Source organism: Tachyglossus aculeatus, chromosome 4 (genome assembly GCF_015852505.1).
Source record: "Tachyglossus aculeatus isolate mTacAcu1 chromosome 4, mTacAcu1.pri, whole genome shotgun sequence".
In the NCBI taxonomy this organism is placed as follows: domain Eukaryota; kingdom Metazoa; phylum Chordata; class Mammalia; order Monotremata; family Tachyglossidae; genus Tachyglossus; species Tachyglossus aculeatus.
This window is the reverse complement of record NC_052069.1, coordinates 87,553,132-87,570,750: the sequence shown is the minus strand read 5'-3', so window position 1 is coordinate 87,570,750 and position 17,619 is coordinate 87,553,132. Positions and strand designations below refer to the sequence as shown.

General features: G+C 45.9%; 1 protein-coding gene across 1 annotated transcript in view; it reads left to right on the top strand.

Annotated features, from left to right (window-relative positions):
- The window catches only part of PTDSS1 (phosphatidylserine synthase 1), a 76,687-nt gene that overhangs the window by 3,348 nt on the left and 55,720 nt on the right, over window positions 1–17,619 (top strand). The gene's annotated exons all lie outside the window — the stretch shown is intronic.

Here is a 17,619-nt window from a genome sequence, read left to right as displayed (position 1 = left end):
GTAGGACCGATGCTCAGTACACTCGCTCTCTCGCTCTTCATTCATTCAGTCGGATTTAGGACCGACGCTCACTACACTCGCTCCCTCACCGCAATCACATCTAGGACCGATGCCCGGTACACTCGTTCCCTCGCTCTTCATTCATTCATTCTATCGCATCTAGGGCCGACGCTCAGTACACTCGCTCCCTCGCTCTTCATTCATTCATTCTATCGCATCTCGGACCGACGCTCAGTACACTCGCCCCCTCGCTCTTCTTTCATTCATTCTATCGCATTTTGGACTGACGCTCAGTCTTCATTCATTCAATCAGTCGCATTTAGGACCAACGCTCACTACATTTGCTCCTTCGCTCTTCATTCATTCATTCTGTTGCATCTAGGACCGGTGCTCAGTACACTCGCCCCCTCGCTATTCATTCATTCTATCGCATTTAGGACCGACGCTCAGTCTTCATTCATTCAGTCGCATTTAGGACCAAAGCTCAGTACACTTGCCCCCTTGCTCTTCATTCATTCATTCATTTTATAGCATTTAGGACCGACGCTCAGCCTCCATTCATTCAGTCGCATTTAGGACCGACACTCACTACACTCGTTCCCTCGCTCGTCATTCATTCATTCATTCAGTCGCATTTAGGACCGACACTCCCTACACTCGCTCTTCATTCGTTCATTCTGTCGCATTTAGGACCGATGCTAAGTCTTCATTCATTCAATCAGTCGCATGTAGGACCGATGCTCAGCACACTCGCTCCCTCGCTCTTCATTCATTCATTCAGTCGGATTTAAGACCGATGCTCACTGCACTTGCTCCCTCACCTCGCTTGCATCTAGGACCGACGCCCAGTACGCTCGCTTCCTCGCTCTTCATTCATTCTATCGCATTTAGGACCGACGTTCAGTCTTCATTCATTCAGTCGGATTTAGGACCGACGCTCACCACACTCGCTCCCTCACCTCAACCACATCTAGGACCAACGCTCAGTACATTCGCTCCCTCGCTCTTCATTCATTCATTCTATCACATTTAGGGCCGACGCTCTGTACATCTGCTCGCTCCCTCGCTCTTCATTCATTCTATCGCATTTAGGACCGATGCTCACTACACTCATTCTTCATTCATTCATTCTTTCGCATCTAGGACTGACGCTCAGTACACTCGCTCCCTCGCTCTTCATTCATTCTATTGCATTTAGGACCGATGCTCAGTCGTCTCCCCCTTTTAGACTGTGAGCCCACTGTTGGGTAGGGACTGTCTCTATATGTTGCCAAGTTGCACTTCCCAAGCGCTTAGTACAGTGCTCTGCACATAGTAAGCGCTCAATAAATACGATTGATGATGATGATGATGATTCATTCAGTCGGATTTAGGACCGACGCTCAGTACACTCACTCCCTCGCTCTTCATTCATTCAGTCGCCTTTAGGACCGATGCGCACTATACTCGCTCCCTCGCTCTTCATTCATTCAATCAGTCAGATTTAGGGCCGATGCTCAGTACACCCGCTCCCTCGCTCTTCATTCATTCATTCTATTGCATTTAGGACCGACGCTCATTACACTCACTCCCTCGCTCTTCATTCATTCAGTCGCATTTAGGACCGACGCTCACTACACTCGCTCTTCATTCATTCATTCATTCATTCTGTCGCATTTAGGACCGACGCTCACTACACTCGCTCCCTCACTCTTCATTCATTCATTCTATTGAATTTAGGACCAACGCTCAGTCTTCATTCATTCTATCGTGTTTAGGACCAACGCTCACTACACTCACTCCCTCGCTCTTCATTCATTCAGTCGCATCTAGGACCGACGCTCACTACACTCGCTCTTCATCCATTCATTCTGTCTCATTTAGGACCGATGCTCACTACACTCACTCCCTCACTCTTCATTCATTCATTCTATCGCATTTAGGACCGACGCTCAGTCTTCATTCATTCATTCAGTCGCATTTAGGACCGACGCTCAGTACACCCGCTCCCTCGCTCCTCATTCATTCCATCACATTTAGGACCGACACTCACTGCACTCGCTCCCTCACTCTTCATTCATTCATTCCATCACTTTTAGGACCGACGCTCAGTGCACTCACTCCCTCGCTCTTCATTCATTCGTTGTCAGATTTAGGACTGACACTCACTACACTCGCTCCCTCGCTTCAGTCGCATTTAGGACCGATGCTCACTACACTCGCTCCCGCTCTCCATTCATTCAGTCGGATTTAGGACTGACGCTCACTACACTCGCTCCCTCGCTCTTCGTTCATTCACTCAGTCGGATTTAGGACTGTCGCTCAGTACACTCACTCCCTCGGTCTTCATTCATTCTATCACATTTAGGACCGACGCTTAGTACACTCCTTCCCTCGCTCTTCATTCATTCATTCCATCGCATTTAGGACCGATGCTCAGTGCACTCACTCCTTCGCTCTTCATTCAGTCGGATTTAGGACCGCCAGCCCCGACGCTCACTACACTCGCTCCCTCCTTCTTCATTCATTCATTCAGTCAGATTTAGGACTGCCAGCCCTGACGCTCACTACACTCCCTCCCTCCTTCATTCATTCAGTCGGATTTAGGACCGTCAGCCCCGACGCTCAACTACACTCCCTCCCTTCTTCATTTATTGTCGGATTTAGGACCGACGCTCCCAAGCGCTTAGTACAGTGCTCTGCACACAGTAAGCACTCAGTAAATACGATTGAATGAATACACTCACTCCCTCGCTCTTCATTCATTCAATCGGATTTAGGACCGCCGCTCCGACGCTCACTACACTCACTCCTTCGTTCTTCATTCATTCATTCAGTCGGATTTAGGGGTTCCTTGCCATTCCGACGTACTTATTGAGTGCTCACTGGGTGCGGAGCACTGCACTAAGCACTTGGGAGAGGACAAATCGGCAGTAGATGGAGACGGTCCCTCCCCAGAGTAAGCGCTTAACAAATATCATTATTGTTATTATTATTAATTCATTCAACCAATCATACTTATTGAGCACTGACTGGGTGCGGAGCACTGCATTAAGCACTTGGGAGAGGACAAATTGGCAATAGATGGAGACGGTCCCTACAGAGTAAGCACTTAACAAATATTATTATTATTCATTCAGTCATTATTACTGAGCACTGATTGGGTGCAGAGCAGTGCAATAAGCGCTTGGGGGAAGACAAATCGGCAACAGAGACGGTCCCTCCCCAGAGTAAGCGCTTAACAAATATCGTTATTATTATTATTATTCTTTAACTCAATCATACTTATTGAGCGCTGTTAATAATAATAATGGCATTTGTTAAGCGCTTACTATGTGCCAAGCACTGTTCTAAGTGCTGGGGAGGCTACAGGGTGATCAGGTTGTCCCACGTGGAGCTCCCAGTCTTTATCCCCATTTTCCAGATGAGGGAACTGAGGATCAGAGAAGCGAAGTGACTTGCCCAAAGTCACACAGCTGACAATTGGCGGAGCCGGGATTTGAACCCATGACCACTGACTCCAAAGCCCGGGCTCTTGCCACCGAGCCACGCTGCTTCTCTGATTGGGCACAGAGCACTGCACTAAGCACTTGGGAGAGGACAAATCGGCAACGTGTAGAGGCGGTCCCTCCCCAGAGTAAGCGCTTAACAAATATTATTATTATTATCATTATTATTATTATTCATTCAATCGTATTTATGGATTCCTTGTCATATGTTGCCGACTTGTACTTTCCAAGCTCATAGGACAGTGCTCTGAACACAGCGCTCAATCAATACGATGGAATTCATTCATTCATTCCATCGTATTGATTGAGCGCTGACTGGGTGCAGAGCACTGCACTGAGCGCTTGGGAGAGGACGGATCGGCAGCAGATGGAGGCGGTCCCTCCCCAGAGTAAGCGCTTAACAAATGTCATTATTATTGTTATTATTATTATTACTATTATTATTAGTCATTCATTCAATCGTATTTATTGAGCGCTGACTGTCTGCAGAGCACTGGACTAAGCGCGTGGGAGAGGACAAATAGGCAACAGATGGAGACTGTCCCTCCCCAGAGCAAGCGCTCAACAAATATCATTATTATTATTATTATTCATTCATTCAATCGTATTGATTGAGCGCTGACTGTCTGCAGAGCACTGGACTAAGCGCTTGGGAGAGGACAAATTGGCAACACATAGAGGCGGTTCCTCCCCAGAGTAAGCACTTGACAAATATCGTTATGATGATTATTCATTCATTCATTCAATCGTATTTATTGAGCTCTGACTGTCTGCAGAGCACTGGACTAAGCGCTTGGGAGAGGACAAATTGGCAACAGATGGAGACTGTCTCTCCCCAGAGCAAGCGCTTAACAAATATCATTATTATTATTATTACTCATTCATTCAGTTGCATTTATTGAGCGCTTACTGCGTGCAGACCACTGCACTAAGCGCTTGGGAGAGGACAGATTGGCAACAGATGGAGACTGTCCCTCCCCAGATCAAGTGCTTAACAAATATTATTATTATTATTATTCATTCATTCAATCGTATTTATTGAGCGCTTACTGTGTGCAGACCACTGCACTAAGCACTTGGGAGAGGACAAATCAGCAACAGATGGAGATGGTCCCTCCCCAGAATAAGCGCTTAACAAATATCATTATTATTATGCATTCATTCAGTCGTATTTATTGAGTGCTTACTGTGTGCACTGAACCAAGCGCTTGGGAAGTACAAGTCGGCAACGTATAGAGACGGTCCCTACCCAACACACGGTCTAGAAGGGGGAGAGAGACAACAAAACAAGAAGACCGGTGTCAATACCATCAGAATAAATAGAATTATAGCTATAGATGCATCGTTACTAATAAATGGAGTAGTAAATATGTAGAAATAGACACAAGTGATGTGGGGAGGGGAAGAGGTAAGGCAGAGGGAAGGAGGGGAGGCAATGGGGAGGGGAGGAGAAGCAGAGGAAAAGGGGGGGCTCAGTCTGGGAAGGCCTTCTGGAGGAGGTGAGCTCTCAGTAGGGCTTTGAAGTAAGCGCTTATACAATAGCTATAGATACATCGTTAATAATAAATGGAGTAATAAATATGTAGAAATAGACACAAGTGATGTGGGGAGGGGAAGGGGCAGGGCAGAGGGAAGGAGGGGAGGCGATGGGGAGGGGAGGAGAAGCAGAGGAAAGGGGAGGGCTCAGTCTGGGAAGGCCTCCTGGAGGAGGTGAGCTCTCAGTAGGGCTTTGAAGTAAGCGCTTAACCAATACATCCCCCTCCTCCCCCTCAACATTATCATTATTATTATTATTGTTATTATCACCCACTGGGAGAACCGTGCCTGGATCCCATCTGTGTAGCCCGGCACTCAGTACAGCACCCAGGACTCTCTGCAAGTAGTAAGCGCTTAGTCAATACCATCCTCCTCCCCATTATTATTATTATTATTATTATTATTATCATCCACTTGGGGAACGGTGCCCGGATCCCACCTGTATAGCCTGGCATTCGGTACAGCACCCAGGGTGCTCTGCACATACTAAGCCTTAACCAATACCATCCTCCTCCTCCCCAACATTATTATTATTATTATTATCCACTTGGGTGCCTGGATCCCACCTGTGTAGCCTCGCACTCAGTACAACACCCAGGGCGCTCTGCACATAGTAAGCACTTAATACAATCCTCCTAGTCCTCAACATTATTATCATTATTATCATTATTGTTATTATCCACAGGGGAAACCGTGCCCAGATCACACCTGTGTAGTCCAGCGCTCAGTACAGCACCCAGGGTGCTCTGCACATACTAAGCGTTAACCAATACCATCCTCCTCCTCCCCAACATTATTATTATCCACTTGGGTGCCTGGATCCCACCTGTGTAGCCTCGTGCTCAGTACAGCACCCAGGGCTCTCTGCATGTAGTAAGCGCTTAATCAATACCATCCTCCTATTCCTCAACGTTATTATCATTATTATCCACGGGGGGAACCGTGCCCGGATCACACCTGTGTAGCCCAGCGCTCAGTACAGCACCCATTCAGTAAGCGCTTAATACAGCCAGTTACCGCTGCTCACATCACGGATGGCCATGGCGGGGGGCCGGCTTCGGATTCCCCGGGGCCGTTTTTGTGTGGCTGTGCTTGTGATTTTTTTTTTCAGCTGCAGTTCATTCATTCAGTCGTATTTATTGAGCGCTTACCGTGTGCAGAACACCCTTGGAAATACAATTCAGCAATAGAGACGGTCCCTACCCAACAACGAGCGTTTGATCATCTCTCTAGATGCGAGGGTTGGCGGGGGGAAAGAGTGGCGTGGAGGGGAAAATCCTCAATCCTTGGCTCACACATAGCCACCCTCCTCAGGAGGATTGTGTTTTAAAACTAGCACCCTCACCCCAACCCCCGATTTATTTATATCGATGCATTGTACTTTCCCAAGCACTCAGTACAGTGCTCTGCAGCCAGTAAGCGCTCAATAAATTCATTCAATCGTATTTATTGAGCGCTCACTGTCTTCAGAACATTGTACTGAATGAATGAATTGATGTCTGTTTATTTGTATTGATGTCCGTCTTCCCCAGACTGTGAGCTCGTTGTGAGCAGGGATTGTCACCCTTTATTGCTGTATTGTAATCAATCAATCAATCAATCATATTTATTGAGTGCCTACTGTGTGCAGAGCACTGTACTAAGCACTTGGGAAGTCCAAGTTGGCAACATATAGAGACAGTCCCCACCCAACAGTGGGCTCACAGTCTAGAAGGGGGAGACAGAGAACAAAACCAAACATAGTAACAAAATAAATAGAATAGATATGTACAAGTAAAATAAATAGAGTAATAAATATCTACAAACATATGCTCTGCGCACAGTAAGCGCTTAATAAATACGACAATGAGTGAATGAACCCCATCTCACTCATCCCTCGTGCTGCAGGGATTATCACTCTTTATTGCTGTATTGTACTTTCCCTAGTGCTTAGTACAGTGCCCTGCGCACAGTAAGCGCTTAATAAATACGACTGAATGAGTGAATGAACCCCATCGTGCTCATCCCTTGTGCTGCCATAGATTTATTGTTCTTTGAGCACTGAGATGCAGCATATATGATGGTTGCCTGATGCTTCTTGATGATGCATCCGACAGGATTCACTTCCTAATATGCCAGTGCTGTGGCCAAAAGACCAAAATGTACTCCCAGTCCACCTCAGTCTCCCCCATTTTGATAAAGCAAATTTCTTGGCTTAGGGATGGACCAGGCTTGTACCTGGCGTGGGTATATTCATCGACCTCATTAAAATCAACTTTATCCCCCTCCCTCCCGGCCTTTTGAACGACCTCCTGTTCCCACAGAACGGCATTAGGGAAGCTGTGTTGCTGGGAAGTGCGGCTACATTGTAAAACTGGCCTCTCTTTTTGTGTCGATAGAGTCAATAAACTATTTTATGGAGACAGATTTTCAACGATGAAACTAGTGAGCAGGTTTATATAAGAATTTTAGGTTGCGTGATCCACTGAAGAAGAAATGAAGAGGAAAAAATATTGGACTGTTCTTTTCATTCCTTTGATTCTTGTTATCTGTCGCTCTTCCTGACATCCTTCTTCCTCCTAGCTAATACAATCATATCACAGAAGTGTTTCCTCTTTTCGCATAAAGCAGAGTTGTTGCTAAACTGCAGCAGGAAAGGGCTGTGAGAGAGCCGGGCTATACTGCTGAACCGAGGCTTATCTGCATGTATCATTATAGTCAGGTCAGTGTGATATGACTTGCAAAATGGGCCTTAAAGCCATGCCTTTTTGTAGAATAACTGTTGGCTCATTCCAAATAATAGTAATAATCGTTCTTATTAAGCCCAGGTCTCTGTAAAAAGGCAGCAAATAACTTTCTCTGGAAAATGGAGATGGGGTCTTCCGTAAGGTTTCTTAGTATCCACATGCACGTCTTCTGGCCCTTGTAATCATTTAATACCTTTTAAAATGAAGAGTTTACGGCTCCTTTTTACCGCCTCCACAGTACCAAAACATCAGTGGGAATTTGGTGAGTGTGGATGGTGTGGGCTGTTCTCTCTGCTCCTCTGTTTTTCCACATTCTCCACGTGCGTTTGTGTGTTTTCGTGTCGTTCATCTTCACTTCGTGTCTTTAACATGTCGCGGCTTACCGCGCTTAGTACAGTGCTCTGTACACAGTAAGCGCTCAATAAATACGAATGAATGAATGAAAGTGGCTGGGGGACAAAAGGGGAGGGAGAGTTGCGCAGCAAGAAGGTGGCTGAGGGGGAATGCTGGGCTCTAAGGATCTTTTCAAGGGCATTTGTTACAGGGCTCGGCGGGTGCAAGGCACCAAGTTCTGGGAAGCATTCAAGCGACATAAGTTGGGCCTAGGGTAGTCCATGGCCCCCAAGGGGTGCATAGGAATCTCCATTTTATAGATGAGCCTACTGAGGTACAGAAATGGACTTGCCCAAGGTCACCCAGTAGACAAAGGCAAAGGTGGAACTTGTTTTGTTGTCTGTCTCCCCCTTATAATAATAATAATAATAATAATGGCATTTATTAAGGGCTTACTATGTGCAATGCACTCTTCTAAGTGCTGGGGAGGTTACAAGGTGAGCAGGTTGTCCCACGGGGGGCTCACAGTCTTCATCCCCATTTTACAGATGAGGGAACTGAGGCCCAGAGAAGCGAAGTGACTTGCCCAAAGTCACAGCTGACAATTGGCAGAGCGGGGATTTGAACCCATGACCTCTGACTCTAAAGCCCGGGCTCTTTCCATTAAGCCACACGGCTTGGTGCTTGTAGACTGTGAGCCCGCTGTGGGGTAGGGATCGTCTCTATCTATTGCCAAATTGTACTTTCCAAGCACTTAGTACAGTGCTCTGTACACTAAGCGTTCAATAAATACGATTGAATGAATGAATGACTGACCTCTCCGTTAGTTCCTCTGCAGTCAACCAGTTGTATCGAGAACCAACAGTATGCAGTATACAAAGTGCTTCTCAGTATACAGTAATCAGTGGTATTTGTTGAGCGCATACAGGGTGCAGAGCACTGTACTAAGCACTTGGGAGGGTACAGTATAACAGAGTTGGTAGACAGGTTCCCTGTCCACAAGGCGCTTACAGTCAAAAGGGAGAGACAGAAGTTAAGATAAATTTCTGATACGCACATAAGTACTCTTGGACCGGGGGTGGGGTGAATAAAGGATACAAATCCAACTGCAAGGGCGATGCACTGGGGAGAGGGAGACGGTGGGGATGAAGACTACTAGCAATAGCGCTAGACATGATCCCTGCCCTCAAGGAGCTTACTGTCTTTGGAAGAGGCGGACACAAAGTCATCAGCTAAGAGAATGGGAAAATGGTTATTCATTCATTCAATCGTATTTATTGAGCGCTTACTGTGTGCAGAGCACTGTACTAAGCGCCTGGGAAGTACAAGTCGGCAACATATACAGAGACCCTACCCAACAACGGGCTCACAGTCTAGAATTGTAGATAAGCGTGTTCTTAAGTAGAGCATATAAATTGGTAGGTACAGTCATGCTAAGGGTAGTTATAATTACATAAGTGCTGAGGTGCTGCAAAAATGCCAAGCTGGTAGGAGAATATGACCTGGGGAGAAGCAAAGTAAACTGGGGAAAAAATTAGTCGACTCATAAAAAACTATCTCATAAAAACACAATCATTGTCTGCTGTCTGTAGTGCCGGTCCTGAGTTATTCATTTATTCATCAATGATATTTGAGTTGGATAAGGAATTTGGTTAATTGAGCTATGTAGTGCTATCATATTTAATATTCCTTTTCTTTAAAGAACAGTCCTTAAGCAAACTGTAAAATTGCTTTTTAGGAAGCGCTTTTACAGTAGACAAAATGCAAAGTGCTCAGATAACGTTACCTGGCGCACAGATTCGCTCATTTAAGAATGAGGAGAATCAGGAGCCTCAGACCGAAGCAAGTTTTTAAAAATTTCCACCAATTATTTTGTGTACCAGGAGTCAAGCAGAGGGGAAATAGCTTAGCATGGAAGTTGCCGGTTCTTAGCCGTTTTGATAGCAATAATTCAAGTGGGAAAAGGAGGTAGTCAAGCCATCCAACAAAATTCTTTTGTTTGGCCTTTGCTGAAAAAGGGATTCTGGAGGTCCCCATTCCCGAATTGCATATTGTAACAGGCAGGTCCAAATGTAGAAACCATTCAGGATGGTTTAGTCTAAATTGGGAAAAAAAAAAATCAGTTGTAAGCTCATCACCAAAACCTGATTATATGTACGAGAGAACTGCGCAGGAATTTATCGAGACAATTGCCAGTCATTACAACAGTCCTCCCTACCAGAACGCTGGCTGACTCTCCAGAGGAGGTTTCAGAGGAGGCCCAAGAATTAGAGGTCATTAATCCTCACTTCTAAACCATTAAGCATGATGGAATCTGTACTTAGCGAACACTTAGAAAAGCATATCCAGTTGGGGAAAGGCAACATGGTTTCTAGAAGGGAAAATCATGTTTCAGCTCTCTCCTCACTCCTACCTTACTGTGCTCATCTCCTCCTACAACCCAGTTTGCACATTTCGCTCCTCGAACGCCATCCTATAGTCCCGTGTGTCCTGCTGTCGATCCCATGGGCTCGTCCTCTCTCTGACCTGGAACTCCCTCCCAATTCATATCCAACAGACCACCACTCTCCCCACCTTCAAAATCTTCCTAAAATCATCTCTCCTTCCAGAGGCCTTCCCAAAATAGGCCCTCGTTTTCTCTTATCCATCCTCCCCTCTGGACTTGGTTGTATATTCCGTAAGCACTTTGATAATCACCCTAGCCCCTCCTGATGATGATGATATTTTAAGTGCTTACTATGTGCCAGGCACTATACTAAGAGCTGATCAAGTTGGACACGATCCCTGTCCCATGTGGGGCTCACAGTCTCAATCCCCATTTTACAGATGAGATAACCGAGGCCCAGAGAAATGAAGTGACTTGCCCAGGGTCCCACAGCAGACATGTGGCAGAGTAGGAATTAGAACCCATGACCTTGTTCATTCATTCATTCATTCAATCATATTTATTGAGCGCTTACTGTGTGCCGAGCACTGTACTAAGCGTTTGGGAAGTACAAGTTAGCAACATATAGAGACGGTCCCTACCCAACGCTCTAGCCACTGTGCTAATCGCTTATGTACTATTTCCCCTGTCGGTAATTTTATTTTCATGATTGTCCCTCCCTTTAGACTGTAAACTCCTCGTGGGCAAGGATCACATCTACTGCAAGCACATTGCGGGCAGGGAATGTGTCTCTCCCAAGTTCTTACTGCAGTACTTCTACACGAAGCGCTCAATAAATACGATTGAATGAATGGATGAATTCTTTGTCTCTCACGGATTGCTGAGAGATGTTGCAGTATGTATTTAAAAATAAATGGCATTATTTAAAAACCACATCCCAAGCACTTCAGTATGATGCTCTGCACAGAGTAAAGCAGAGAATAGCCATCTTTGTTCGATTGTTGGGAGTTCATTCCATCATATTTATTGAGTGCTTACTATATGCAAAGCACTGTGTGAATGGACCAGTAAGCAGCTGGATTGAAGGAGAACCAGAGAATAGAATAGATTTAAATTTTTCAAAATTCTTTTGACAAATTTCCATACTAGAGACTTTAGAAAAGCAGAGGTTATGGAATTGGAGAACATGTTTATACTACGGAGGCTATTCAAGCTGCGTCATTTAAATTGTTACCAAGTGTTTATATGGGATTTTTTGTTTGTTTTTCCAGGAATTCCTATCTGAATTAGTTTTGGCTTCCTTTTCCCTGTGTGACTGTTTACTAGGCTCATTTTTTATTTATTTTTTCCGCCTAAATGTCCACTCCATTTTATGTCCCCTAGTTGTCTTGGACTCTGTATCAATCCTTTCTTTCTCATCATATATAATTTGGATCCCAACTCCTTTTCCCTTAACTTTCCCATGCTCCTCTCTCTCTTCTGATCCTGAGATTTGTGCGTGAGCCACAGCACTCTCAGATTCCATGTGGGGAAATGGAGCTTTAATTTATGTTGTTAATCACGCTGGCAGACATCTTAGATGTATTCCCATCCTCAGATGCAACGTTAAAGCTTCTAGAGATAGACTCACCGCTGACTTGGCTGTTAAGGAGAAGCCAGAAATCGGATGGGCCGTCCTCTTTGAAGCACGCTTCAAATCCTTTACCCAACAACAAAAACCTCTGCATTTTTCTTTCTCGAGTTGATTTCTTCAGTGTTCGTTCATTCAGTGGTATTTATTGAGCGCTTACTGTGTGCAAAGCGGTGCACTACAACGCTTGGGAGAGTACAATACAACAACAACACATATGCATTCCCTGCCCACAATGAGCTCAAAATCGAATCCTCACCTTCTGGCCAATAGCACTTATTTGTTCACATTGCATAAAATGGAAGTAGAAATCCGATGTGGTGCAGATGCTGGAACCATTTCCGTTTCTTTACTTTGTAACCCCCAGTTTCGGCTTTCCATTCAGAGAGCAAATCTCCAGTGTCGGCTTCTCAGTTCGACTCTAAAGGGCCATGTAGCTATTTCAAGGGCTCCTATCACGCCATTAGGTGTTAAATGGCCAAATCTATCCCTTTTCATTGTAGCTGTGATATGGTGACAACCAGTTCATGGAAGCGCCAGCCTCAGTCCATCAACCAGTGGTATTTCTAGAGCACTTATAATAATAATAATGATGGCATTTGTTAAGCGCTTACTATAATAATAAAAATAATAATGGCATTTATTAAGTGCTTACTATGTGCAAAGCACTGTTCTGCGCTGGGAAGGTTATATGGTGATCAGTTGTCCCATGTGGGGCTCACAGTCTTAATCCCCATTTTACAGATGAGGTAACTGAGGCCCAGAGAAGTGAAGTGACTTGCCCCAAGTCATGCAGCTGACAAGTGGCGGAGCCGGGATTTGAACCCTTGACCTCTGACTCCAAAGCCCATTCTCTTTCCACTGAGCCACGCTGCTGCAAAGCACTGTTCTAAGCGCTGGGGGGATACAAGGTGATCGGGTTGTCCCACGTGGGGCTTACAGTTTTAATCCCCATTTTGCAGATGAGGGAACTGAGGCCCAGAGAAGTGAAGTGACTTGCCCAAAGTCACACAGCTGACAATTGACAGAGCCGGGATTTGAACCCACGACCTCTGACTCCCAAGCCCGTGTTCTTTCCATTGAGCCACGCTGCTTTGGGACAGGGACTACATCTAACCCGATTTGCTTGTGTCCACCTCAGTGCTTAATACGGTGCCTGGCACATAGTAAGCACTTAACAAGTAAGCAGCGTGGCTCGGTGGAAAGATCACGGGCTTTGGAGTCAGGGGTCATGGGTTTGTATCCCGACTCTGCCAATTGTCAGCTGTGTGACTTTGGGCAGGTCACTTAACTTCTCTGGGCCTCAGTTACCTCATCTGTAAAATGGGGATTAAGACTGTGAGCCCCCTGTGGGACAACCTGATCACCTTGTAACCTCCCCAGTGTTTTGCACATAGTAAGCGCCTAATAAATGCCATTATTATTATTATTACCACAATTATTATTAGAGAAGCAGCGTGGCTCAGTGGAAAGAGCCCGGGCTTGGGAGTCAGAAGGTCATGGGTTCTAATCCCGGCTCCGCCGCTTGTCAGTGTGTGACTTTGGGCAAGTCACTTAACTTCTCTGTGCCGCAGTTCCCTCACCTGTAAAATGGGGATTAAGACTGTGAGCCCCCTGTGGGACAACCCACAGCGCTTAGAACAGTGCTTTGCACGTAGTAAGCGCTTAATAAATGCCATTATTATTATTATTATGAGTTCTAATCCCGGCTCCGCCGCTTGTCAGCCGTGTGACTTTGGGCAAGTCACTTCACTTCTCTGTGCCTCAGTTCCCTCACCTGTAAAATGGGGATTAAGATTGTGAGCCCCCCATGGGACAACCTGATCACCTTGTATCCTCCCCAGCGCTTAGAACAGTGCTTTGCACATCGTAAGTGCTTAACACATACCAAAATTATTATTATTATTAGAGAGGCAAGAAAAGGACTTAACAAGGAGGGGACGTTGCTAGCCTCAGATAAATGCTCAACCTGCAGGCTCAGAATTGCACACAGAACATTTCCCTGAGAATAGCCCAGCCAGCAGCTACCCCCGGAAAACTCCCACTCCGAACTGAAGGTTCTTGCGGAAAAAGCACGGCAGTGGCAATCCAGGCGCCCTACCCTGTCTCCATGGACTCAGATTACAGACTGTGAGCCCACTGTTGGGCAGGGACCGTCTCTATATGTTGCCAACTTGTACTTCCCAAGCGCTTAGTACAGTGCTGTGCCCAGAGTAAGTGCTCAATAAATACGATTGATGATTACAGCCAGATTCCAGAGTCAGTTGGGCTGCAAACAAAGCTGGGAATGCTTTAGAGAAGCAGCGTGGCTCAGTGGAAAGAGCACGGGCTTTGGAGTCAGAGGTCAGGGGTTCAAATCCCAGCTCCGCCCCGTGTGACTTTGGGCAAGTCACTTCACTTCTCTGGGCCTCGGTTCCCTCATCTGGAAAATGGGGATTAAGACTGTGAGCCCCCCACGGGACAACCTGATCATCTTCATCATCGTCATCATCAATCGTATTTATTGAGCGCTTACTGTGTGCAGAGCACTGTACTAAGTGCTTGGGAAGTACAAATTGGCACTCATTCACTTCAAATTCACTACAAATTTCACTTGTAGGCTCACAGTCTAGGAGAACACAACCGAGGTCCCGCCAAGATCTGCACTCGGATCGCTGGATTCAGAGTCCAGAGTGCTAACCATTACTTACCTCATCTGAAAAATAATAATGATGGTATTTGTTAAGCGCTTACTATGCACTGTCCTAAGCGCTGGGGTAGAGAAGCAGCGTGGCTCAGTGGAAAGAGCACGGACTTTGGAGTCAGAGGTCATGGGTTCGAATCCTGGCTCTGCCAATTGTCAGCTGTGTGACTTTGGGCAAGTCACTTAAATTCTCTGGGCCTCAGTTACCTCATCTGTAAAATGGGGATTAAGATTGTGAGCCCCCCGTGGGACAACCTGATCACCTTGTAGCCTTCCCAGTGCTTAGAACAGTGCTTTGCACATATTAAGCGCTTAATAAATGCCATTATTATTATTATTATTATTGTAACCTCCCCAGTGCTTAGAACAGTGCTTGGCACGTCGTAAGCTCTTAGTACAGTGCTCTGCACACAGTAAGCGCTCAATAAATACGATTGATTGATTGATTGATTAATAAATGCCATCGTTGTTATTATTATTATTATTTGGTGGCTAAAAAGCATAGAGACACAATATCCTTTCATTTCTTGTTTTAATTCCTTTGGATTCTGTGCGGTGTGAAGGCTTAACAGGAAACATCGCCTACCACCTTTGTTGTGTTGCACTCTCCCAAGCCCTTAGTACAGCACTCTGTACACAGTAAGGATTCAGTAAATAAGTAATAAAACTAATAATAAATAATACATAAATATGCCAGAGCAGCGTGGCTTAGTGGAAAGAGCGCAGGCTTGGGAGTCAGAGGTCATGGGTTGTAATCCCGGCTCAGCCACTTGCCTGCTGTGTGACTGTGGGCAACCCACTTAACTTCTCTGTGCCTCAGTAAACTCATCTGTAAAAATGGGAATTAAGACTTTGAGCCCCGCGTGGGACAACCTGATTCCCTTGTATCTACCCCAGTGCTTGGCACATAGTAAGCGCTTAACATCATTATGATTATTAATAATAAATACCATTGATTGATTAATACATTCAGTGCTTTTCCTCAGATAAATCTCCACAGCCTGCTTCATTTTAGTTTTGGGTCCATTTTGTAGGTTTCCTTTTTGCTTTGTGTGGTCTGCATTGTACTAAACTCTAGGAAAGGACAATATAACCAAGTTGGTTGACATATTTCCTATCCACAGGAATCTTACAATCTAGAGACATGGGAATAAATTCTAGCTATGTATAGAAGTGCTGGATTGCTGAGGGTGGGGTGAATATCAAGTGCTTAGAGGGTACAGAGCCAAGTGCAAGGGCAGTGTAGAAGGGAGCAGGGGTAGGGGAAATGAAGACTTGGGGAAGGCCTCTGGAGGAGTTGGGACCTTAATAAGGCCTTAAAGTTGGGGGGAGTTATGGTCTGGACGATTTGAAGGAGGAGGGAGTTCCAGCCCAGAGGGAGGACGGGACTAAGGGGTCAGCGGTGAGAAGCAGCATGGCCTGATGGAAAGAATATGGTCCTAGGGAGTCAGAGATCCTGGGATCTAGTTCCGGATCTGCCCCATACCTGCTGTGTAACCCTGAGCAAGTCACTGAACTTCTCTGTGCCTCAGTTCCCTCACCTGCAAAATGGTGGTTTGAGACCTCTTCTCCCTCCTACTTAGACTGTGAGCCAGTCCAAGTGGCAACTGATTATCTTGTGTCTACCCCAGTTCTTAGTACAGTGCTTAGCCCCTAGTAAGCACTTAATTATTATTTTTGTTATTTATGGAGATGGAGGTACAGTGGGTAGGTTGGCGTAAGAGGAGCCAAGTGAGTGGCTGGGTTGGAATAGGAAATTGGTGAGGTAAGGTAGGAGGGGGGAAGGCGACTGAATGCTGTAATGCCAATGAATGGTAAGGAGTTTGATGTGGAGGTGAATGGGGAACCGTTGGAGGTTCTTGTGGAGTCGGGGAACATGGTCTTAGAAAAATGATCTGGGCAGCAGAGTGGAGTAGGGAGAAACTGGAGGCAAGGAGATCAGCAAGAAGGCAGGTGCAGTAGTCAAGCTGGGATAGCATAAATCCTGGGATCATCATATTAGCCATTCCGCTGGCGAGGAAAGGGTGGATTCTAGAAATGTTGTGTGGGTAGAACAGATTTGGTGACATTGAGTATGGGATTTGAACGACAATGATGAGTTGAGGCTTGTGAGACAGGCGAGATGGTGGGCTTTCTGCAGTGATGGGGAAGTCAGTGGGAAGACAGGGTTTGGGTGGGAAGAAGAGTTCTGTTTCACACATGTGTAGTTTGAGGGACATCCTGAAGCCAGGAGGAAATGCGAAACTGCAGAGGAGTGAGATCAGGGTTGGAGATGTCGATTTGGGAATCATCTGCAAAAAGGTGGTATTTGAAGTCATGGGAGCAAATGCTTTCTCCAAGGGAGTAGATGCAGATAGAGAAGAGAAGGGGACCCAGAACTGAGCCTTAAGGGACCCGCACAGTTAAGGGGTGAGAGACAGGAGGAGCCCACAAAAGAGACTGAAAATGAGCATCTAGAGAGATAGGAGGAGAATCAGGAGAGGACAGTGTCAGTGAAGCCAAAGTTGGATAAAATCTCCAGGAGAAGAGGATGGTCGACAGTTTCAAAGGCAGCTGAGAGGTCGAGGAGGATTAGGATAGAGTAGAGGCCATTGGATTTTGGCAAGAAGGAGTCCACTGCTGACCTGTGAGGGGGCATTTTCAGGGGATTGAAGGGGGCAGAAGCCAGATTGGTGAGGGTTCATGGAGAGAATTGGTTGAGAGAAAGTGGAAGCAGCTCAAGGAGTTTGGAGAGGAATGGTAGGAGGGAGATGGGGTGATAACTGCAGGGAGCCATGAGGTCAAGGGAGGGTTTTTTTAAGCTAAGGGGAGACTTGAGCGTTTCTGAAAACAGTGGT